The sequence below is a fragment of the Triticum urartu genome, chromosome 7, assembly GCF_003073215.2.
Source record: "Triticum urartu cultivar G1812 chromosome 7, Tu2.1, whole genome shotgun sequence".
NCBI classification, from domain to species: domain Eukaryota; kingdom Viridiplantae; phylum Streptophyta; class Magnoliopsida; order Poales; family Poaceae; genus Triticum; species Triticum urartu.
In genome coordinates this window covers 234,673,892-234,682,700 of record NC_053028.1, presented here as the reverse complement: position 1 = coordinate 234,682,700, position 8,809 = coordinate 234,673,892, and the positions used below count along the sequence as shown (strand labels likewise).

General features: G+C 42.7%; 1 pseudogene; it reads left to right on the top strand.

Annotated features, from left to right (window-relative positions):
• The first annotated feature begins 4,649 nt into the window (after positions 1-4,649).
• Positions 4,650-8,468, top strand: LOC125524806 (annotated as a pseudogene).
• Positions 8,469-8,809: the final 341 nt, after the last annotated feature.

Here is an 8,809-nt window from a genome sequence, read left to right as displayed (position 1 = left end):
AACCCGACCTAATTTGTCCGAAATGACCCTGGGTCACTAAGGAACTGACACGTGTTCCAACGGTCAGATTTCAAACTCACACGGCAACTTTACTTGGGCTGCAAGCAAAGCTGACTTGTCCGACTCTGGACAAGATTCGCTCTCATAGTCTTCACTCGAAGACATAGGTTTTGGTTAGGCATCACTTCAGTCATTCTGACTGGTTCTCTTGGACCCCACTTAACAGTACGGTGGTTCCTATGACTCAACACAAAAGAAAAAGAACTACGAAAGATCTAAGTCTTCGAGCTCCATAGGCTTCATGTGGTGTCTTCTCATGTCATAGTCTTCAATGTGAATATCTTCATATACCACCTTTGACTTCAGTGTCTTCATACATTTTTAGGGGTCATCTCTGGTAGGAAAACCGAATCAATGAGGGACTTCTACCTGTGTTATCCTGCAATTCTCACAAACACATTAGTCCCTCAACTAGGTTTGTCGTCAATACTCCAAAACCAACTAGGGGTGGCACTAGATGCACTTACAAACCTTCTTCGGCGAGCGGGGCCCGCCATTAGTTCTCTTTGCCGCTGTCATCGCCACGTTTTTGCTGCTCTTGGGTGTGACCTTCGACGCGACGGCGGGCAATGGCAGAAGAGGGCGCGGCAGCAGCGGCATTGCCCTAGATTTCTCTTGCTGTGAATCGGGAGAAGAAAAACTATGCGAGCGATGGTGTGCCAGTCTCAGGGTGGCGCTATAAATCTGCGTGCCTCAACTCCATGTCCGAGGCGGCTCCGGATTTGGCGCCACCGTGTTTTCGCTACAAAAACGTGTTCCTTTGTTTGCTTGTTTTTTTTTTCTTGAGATTTTTTTGAGGGGTTGAGATTTGTTCCTTTGTTTGTTCTTTCATGGGAGAAGCGCGGCTAGGCCTATTAGGCCGTCAGGGGTGGGTATACTAGTGAAAGAGTAAAAGAAAGAAAATATGTTCAGAATAGAATTTCCCCTTTTTTTGAAAACACAATAGCATTTCCTTTCAAAATAGGCGATGCCATAGAAACGTGTGCACTCAGACAATAGACTTAAATGAACCCTATGTTCCGAATGTGAATGTATAAACATATTACTATAAAGAGCTGCCAAAAGAAAGTTAAATAATAAAACTTGTAACAAAAATATGTCATCATTCCACACAATTTGTTTTTGTAGCCACATAATCATGTGAAAATATTGGTCATGGTCGATTTTTGGAGACTAATTACATGTTTTAAACATCATGTTCATTTTTATTGAAGTAAAGTAAATGAGAGGATGAAAGACCACATGTATGATATAAAATATTATCTCGGGTACCTGCTAGTGTGGATTTGTTTCCCGTGTTTACTTTAAAAAGTTCTTACATTTGTTATTCTATTGAAAGATATATGATTTAAAAGACTAAATGTTTCCATTGGCAGCTGAAAAAATATTTCTTAAATTTACTTATGCAACACATCCCAACATTGCCCTAGTTGAACCAAATTATCAATTGATCACAACATACATATACTCATATGTATAATTGCTTCTAACCATCCCGCCCATTATGTATATATCTTATTTAACAAGGACACATGAAAAAAATATACTAGTATCTTTATCAATATTTGGATTTAAAACGTCGAAATGATGTCTGCAGACTTTATCTCAAAATTTTACTTGCACAATATACAAGTCTTTTCCAGATTTATAAATATTTCATAATCAATTAATGGTGAGTTAATTTCACGGAAGTACCACACTTGGGGCAGGTGTAACGATCTAGTACCACTATTCTTTTTTTTGCATGTCAGTACCAAGTATGGGGCAGCTCGTTGCAAAATGGCCTAAGCATCGTATAATATAGTATTGACGTCGTATCTGACCTCCCGACCGCACCTGTCAGGTGACACACTGGCCAACCGACGTGTGCTTGGTCAGTCTTGGCTCGCTCGATCCGGTTCGAACAGGACAAACCATAGTTCTCTCCTCTCCCTCTGCTCGCGCGGCTCTCTGGCGATGGCGACTTCGGGCGGTGGTGCTAGTGGCTGTAGCAGTGGTTGAGGTGTGGACGTCTACGGAAACCTTCTTGGCCTCGGGAGCGATGGGCATGGAGGAACCGATGGCGGTACCTCGAATTCTTCATCTTACTACAACGACGACGACAAGGGCATGGAGGCCCCGCTTTCCATGGAGCAGCGGTTGCGGCTGGCTGAGATTTGGGTGGCCAAACCCTACCACAAGCCATCACTGGACCCCATGGATTGGGTTTTGTGATGTAAGTCATCTCCTCTCTTCTTTTTTGTCTTCATTTTTTGCCATGATTGGGGGCTAGGGTTAGGGTTTACTTAAAATGTGCAATTTTGATGTCACTTGTAGAAATGGATGATGTTGTTTGGGATGTTAGGATTCATTTTGATGCTTAACATAATATGGATAGAAAGATATGCAACTCAGATGCCACATTTCTGAATATGTATGCACTGATGCAAACACAAGGATTTAATTTCTCTGATGAACTGTGCCACATGAAGAATACATGCATAGGAGAGCAGAGAGAGCATGGCATAGAATTGATAGACACAAACATCAAATTGCAGCAACTTAAGAAGCAGTATGAGGATAGTTTAGTTCTGTTAGTACTGTATCTCACAGAGAAGAACAATTAGCCACAATTTTATATGAACCACCTGTTATGTATGATCTCGGTGAGCCTGTTGCGCTTGTTGTTGATGATCAAGGTATTGCTTTTTAGAGTCAGTGCAACAACAATAGTGCAATACAGCATAGTGCTATGTGCACACAAGAGAGCAGAAATATTAGTAAGAAGAAACTCAAAGATGTGGTGGAAGAAGAGGCAAAGGAGGGATATAAGAGTATTGATGACCTGAGGGTGCATATGACAGTGATAACAACCATTTCTGCATGGAGAAGTATATGACTGCTGAAGACATAGAGATAATAGATGGAAAGAGGCTAGCAGAGGATGAAGATGAAGATTCAGAAGAGGAACAACTACATTATGAGAGTGACATTGAGGTTGAAGATTTGTTTGGAATGGAGGAAGAGGATGTGAATGCTGTTGTAGGACAAGAACCACCCATGAAAGAACCTGCAAAAAAGAGGCAGAAGCTGCCAGTTAGGAGAGGCCCTACCACTAGGTCACATTCTAGTGTGTTAGAGGAGTTGAAACCTGATTTCAAACCTTCATCAGATGCGCCGGTAACTTCATCATCACCGTCACCACGCCGCCGTGCTGAAGGAACTCTCCCTCGTCCTCAACTGGATCAAGAGCTCGAGGGACGTCATCGTGCTGAACATGTGCGGAATACGGAGGTGCCGTACATTCAGTGCTTGGATCGATTGGATCGTGAAGACGTTCGACTAGATCAACCGCGTTACTAAACGCTTCCGCTTTCGGTCTATGATGGTACGTGGATACACTCTCCCCTCTCGTTGCTGTGCATCTCCTAGATAGATCTTGCGTGATCGTAGGATTTTTTTTGAAATACTGCGTTCCCCAACATGTATATCATACACATCTGTGCTTTTATGCCTGTCCGATTCAATCAAAATCAAGGTGCGCAAAGGCTTACTCACATTGAGCATCACACGAGTTCTCAAGAAGCCCCCCGCGTCGTTAAACTGCACTTGAGTCGCCTGCTGATCTATCTGCTTTGCAATCGCTGATCCACACGAGTCATTCCGAAGATTAAAAGGCAAATTCACCACTCTGCCCCAGACTTGTAAGCGATCAAACATTAATTCAGATGGACGCATGCACTCCTCAAATTCAGACAAAATCACGACGTGTTTGCTAACATGCATGGAGAACCTCTCCACACGCGATCAAGATCTCGCTGGGTAGCAAACTCAGCCACAAACATGTTAGTTCCAACATATGGGAACACAAGTCCTTTAGGGTTTCCCCAAGCGGGACGGAGTGCGTTGGAGATGGTCTGGATATGGAGAGTATTGCGATTCAGGACCTTCCCCGCCAACATATACTTCTGCTGGTCGCCCTTTTCCTGATCATCGATCACCAATGATGTTGCCTCTTCCTCTTGTGATACACAACTTGCCCAAGGCCTCTGCTAGCCGCGCCCTCGCCGAGTTAGGTGACAAGGGTCCGGCAGTGCCTTGCCCACCGTTCGCCGATGACGAAGCCATCTTCTCCCGACGGTGATGTCTCGCCCCGCCGATGAGATCAGCGGGCGCCGTCAAATCTACGCAGAAACCCTATCGCCTATCGAGGGTTCCGGGTTTTCCGCTGGATTTTTACTTCTAAAAACAGGTTTACACAAAGACAGGGGGAGTATTAGACATCATCTGCCATGTGGATTTGATTGCCCATGCCTCTCAAGTGCCATGTGTCTCCATTATTTAAGTATGTTTTTAATTTTTTGCTATGATGTCAAGCAGTTTTTTATACAATACTATAAATCATGGATACCCTTTATTGATTTCCAAATATATCAAAATTATCCGCGTTCACATCTAGACGTGTTCAAATTACAAAACAATATAAAAAAGAGTTAAGATTCAAAACAGAAACCCCATTCTCACCCACTCTTCTCTCTCGCCTCCCACGAAACCCTCCTCTCTCCCCTACAGGTAGCGGCCCACCATCGTCAGGAATGGATCCCTTCGTTTCTGACCCCACTGAACCCGTGACAACCAGTCCCCAGAAGCAAACGCAGGGACACGAGGAAGAGAGCCTTGGAGCCGACCCCTCCTTCAATTCGCTTACCACTGAGTCCGTCGGCACGAGCCCCGACGCGCAGTGGGACGGCGCCGCCGCCGCCACCCAGGCGGACGATGAGGCGGAGAGTGGGGCGCCCGGCTCCCCTTCCCCGCCCCGACCGCCGCCGAGCATCTCCTCGCGCCGCGATCCTCTCAGCGCCGGGTGCTTCCGGAGGCTGGCCGCCTCCTGCGAAGCCCGCCGACTCCGCGAGGCGGCGCTCCTCCGTGCGTCTAAACCGCCCGCGGAGAAGGCCGAGGATCCCGACGAGCCAATCTGGCCACCAAGAAGCCGCCATTGGAGGCGCTTCGTGTATGTATACCTCGCCTTCCACCCCGACTCTCCTTTTGCTCATGAATGCATGATTACATAGTTCCTTCAAAATAATTTAGGTTTAGATAGATTACCATGCTAGGGCTTTGGGAGAACATATCGCTAAGGCGTTCGTTTTCAGAGATTTTACACGTGGTAGATTCAGCAATTTTACATGTGGAATAGTAGATTTATTTTAGGGATATCTGCAATTGCAATCGGTACATTCGATTTACTATTGCTACATTAGGTTATGTTTCTAATGCTGATTGCATCTCGGTCAGTGTCTAGCCTAGGGTTCTGGAGCGTTATGTTTGCTCAAGCTGTTAAATACTCCCTCCGTCCGGAAATACTTGTCATCAAAATGGATGAAAATGGATGTATCTAAAACTAAAATACATCTAGATACATCCATCTCAATGACAAGTATTTTCGGACGGAGGGAGTATATATTTGCGAGTTATGTCCTTACTTTTGTGAACTGGATTGGTGATGCCCCAACTAGTGATGAGTTAGTAACAGAATCTTTGAATCTAGCCTAGGGATCTAAAACATTACGTAAGCCCTAGTTACCTAATTAAGCTGTTCAAAATGTTAATAGATTTATGGCATACCATAGTGAACCTGATTTATGGGAGAACCATACTGCTCTAATGCCAGCGATATCTTGATATCTAGCCTGAGAAATCAAAGATTTACTATAAGTAGCCTTTGTCCTCACCCTCTTTTCATGTTCATGGTGGTGTATCCCTTCTGTTTTAATCTTACGTTCACGTTTCTTTTGTTTCTCTATCAAGCATTTTGCCTTTCCCAGTCTGAAACTTTTGCAATTACCTCCAACAGGGAACTAAAAACAATGGGGTCCAGGCCGGCTAATCCTGTGCCCAACCCTGATGAGAGTTCATTATCTCATATCAAGAGCCAAGATATGTTAGCTGACAAGGTTGTGGACCAATGGGATGACAGTGACACTGAAAACTCCTCTGGAAGTGCATCATATCAAATTGTTCCTTACAAGAATGTCCAGGGAGAAAACAACTTACCTGTGCTGTCTAAAAAAAGAAAATTCATTATCAGTACATATTCTGTACAATGTAGTACTTGCCAGAAATGGAGAGTTCTACCATCCAAACTGAAATATGAGCAAATCCGAGAGAATATTATACAAGTTCCTTTTTCTTGCAAATATGTCCATGGGTGGAAGCCACAAGTTACATGCCATGATCCAACTGATATATCTGAGGATAATGGCATGGCATGGGCAATTGATATCCCATGCATCCCTCAGACCCCTCTTGGGTGGGAAAGGAATATATACTCTAAGGAATGAACAGAGCATGAGATTCGCTGATGTGTGAGTATTACTTGTTTTGCACAACATCGTAGTTAATTTGTTTTCTAGCTTTTTGTATTTATTTCTGAGAAAATGATGTTGCAGTTGTTTTCTAACATCCCTGGGTCGTAACTCTTGAGAGCTCAGAATGCTCATTTATGGTTTAGGAACTTAATGCTGTTCATATTTGATCAATGGTTAAACATTCATTCCTGTGGTTACACACCTTACACACCTATATAAAAGGATGTGCTTGCCTTTCCGTGTATGCATTGTATGACTATTTCGTGACACTTATACATCCTTTCAGGTACTATATCTCTCCCGCAGGCATAAAAATAAGATCCAAGAAAGAGGTCGAAAGGTAAGCTAACTTTTGTTTGGTCAACTTCTCTTCAATATAGTTACTTTCTTAAGCATATTATAATGCTCATATGCAGTTTTTCATTCATCTAGCATGTTGATAACCGCATCTGACTGGTATCCACTATTATTGTCATAATTGTTACAAAGTGTTATTATTGTACTTTCACTACCTCAATGGCTCAATGATCACACAACCAGCATTCAGGCTTAGCTTTGTTGGGGCTTATTTTCAGAAATCTCATCTGTTCTTGCAATTTGAACGTTCGAAACAACACAGAATACATGTGTATACTATGTAAAGTTGTGATCTTCTTCATGTGGTTCACTCTGTCTAGATGTTTATCTTATTCTTCATATGTTATACTTTGATAGGTATCTTGAAGACAACCCAGACTATGCTGCCGATTTACATTTATCTCAGTTTTCGTTCAAGGTACCTAAACCTCCAAATTGCCCTCGTCAGTCAGAGCTTATTGAACCAACTGAAGGTATTTATGCACAATTTTTATCACGGTTACTTTAACTGGCATGCTAAATGAATTGCTGGTTGGACAAGCCTTTCTCTTCTGTTTGAACAATAGCCACTATTGCTTGAAATTTGTATCAGTGATAAAATGGTTTTCAGATTGCCTTGTCAACTGAAAATGCGTTACAAGTTTGTGTACTTTAATATTGTCGTACTTAATGGAACTATTTAAGTGGTAGGACAAGTGGTCAGCTGGGGTGTACAGGATAGTAGGGCATTCATGTAAGCGAAGTTTCACACATGCTACTCATATTTTAAATGATCATAACAGGTTGAGATGTCATAAATTGGATTCTACTTTATTGTTTTTAAATTTCTGTAAATTGGATGACAAACCTGATAACATAACGTAGACCATTGCACGCACTAGTGGCTGATGGGTTATATCCCCTTTACATGAATATGAACTATATGAGAGTTCTGTTAATGCATGCTGCCTATATATAGTTGCATAACACAGACAGCCAGGTTGGTGACTTCTAGTACCCGTGTTGATTATAGCACCACTCCTAGATTAAGTTCTTGCAACTAGCTAGCGATTTAGGGATCTTAGAGCAGCTGTTGGAAATTTAGAATCACTGTGTGGGGTTCATTGGTGGTTCATGATGTCTGCTGTTTCCATCTATTAGTATACTTACATACAATGACCCTTGCGCAACAGACGACGTCTTGATGTGATTAGCTTGCTTGTCTTCTCTTCTGGCTCAAGTGATTAATGGCGTTCTATTCACTCTTTGTGTCTGTGCAACCATCTGATAATTTGATACACATGATTTGTTATTTATCTGATGGCATGCTCTTATTTTCAGTGCCACCTCCGGTTCACGAGGATCCCGTGCACAACTACATGCCGGTCCCTCATGGAGAAGCCAATCCTGTAACTCACATACCAGTGACACTAGCTCTACAAGTATCAGTGATGCTCTCCAAAAAGAGAAAACTAAACCAGTGATGCTCTCCAGAAAGAAAGGAAAATGAAAATGCTCTATAAGTGATGTTCAAACGTCAGACTTGAAATGTGTTATTTTGCTGTATCATCTTACTGTATGTGTCCTACCTTAGCTAAGGTCGCTCCCTTTATGCCGTAGTTTGCTCCAGCTTGGCTGGAACTGAGAAAGTTATTGGGACATCGACATCAACAGATGAACGTTGTTGCAGAAAGTTATTGAAACTGCCACATTGCTTTTACCTCACTCTGTTCGTGTGCTGTGAATGCCTATAACTTTAAGTTTATGCGTGTTGCACATCATAATCTCCTGTATAAGGTACAATCGTTTTTATTGAGATCAATGGGTATTGGGACAGAGCTTAGGTAACAGAAGTTTCTGCCATCCCCATTCTATGACCAAAGATCAGATTATATACATTTGTCTATTTTACGGGGGTGTTTGTTTCCAGGGACTCTTTTTGTGTAGGGACTAGAAAAAGTTCCTCTTAAAGACTTTTTTACCAAGCGGGAGGGACTTTTTAGGGACTAAACTAGGCATTTGAGACTAAATGAAGAAGACTCTCAAGGAGAGTCTTTTCGAGACTT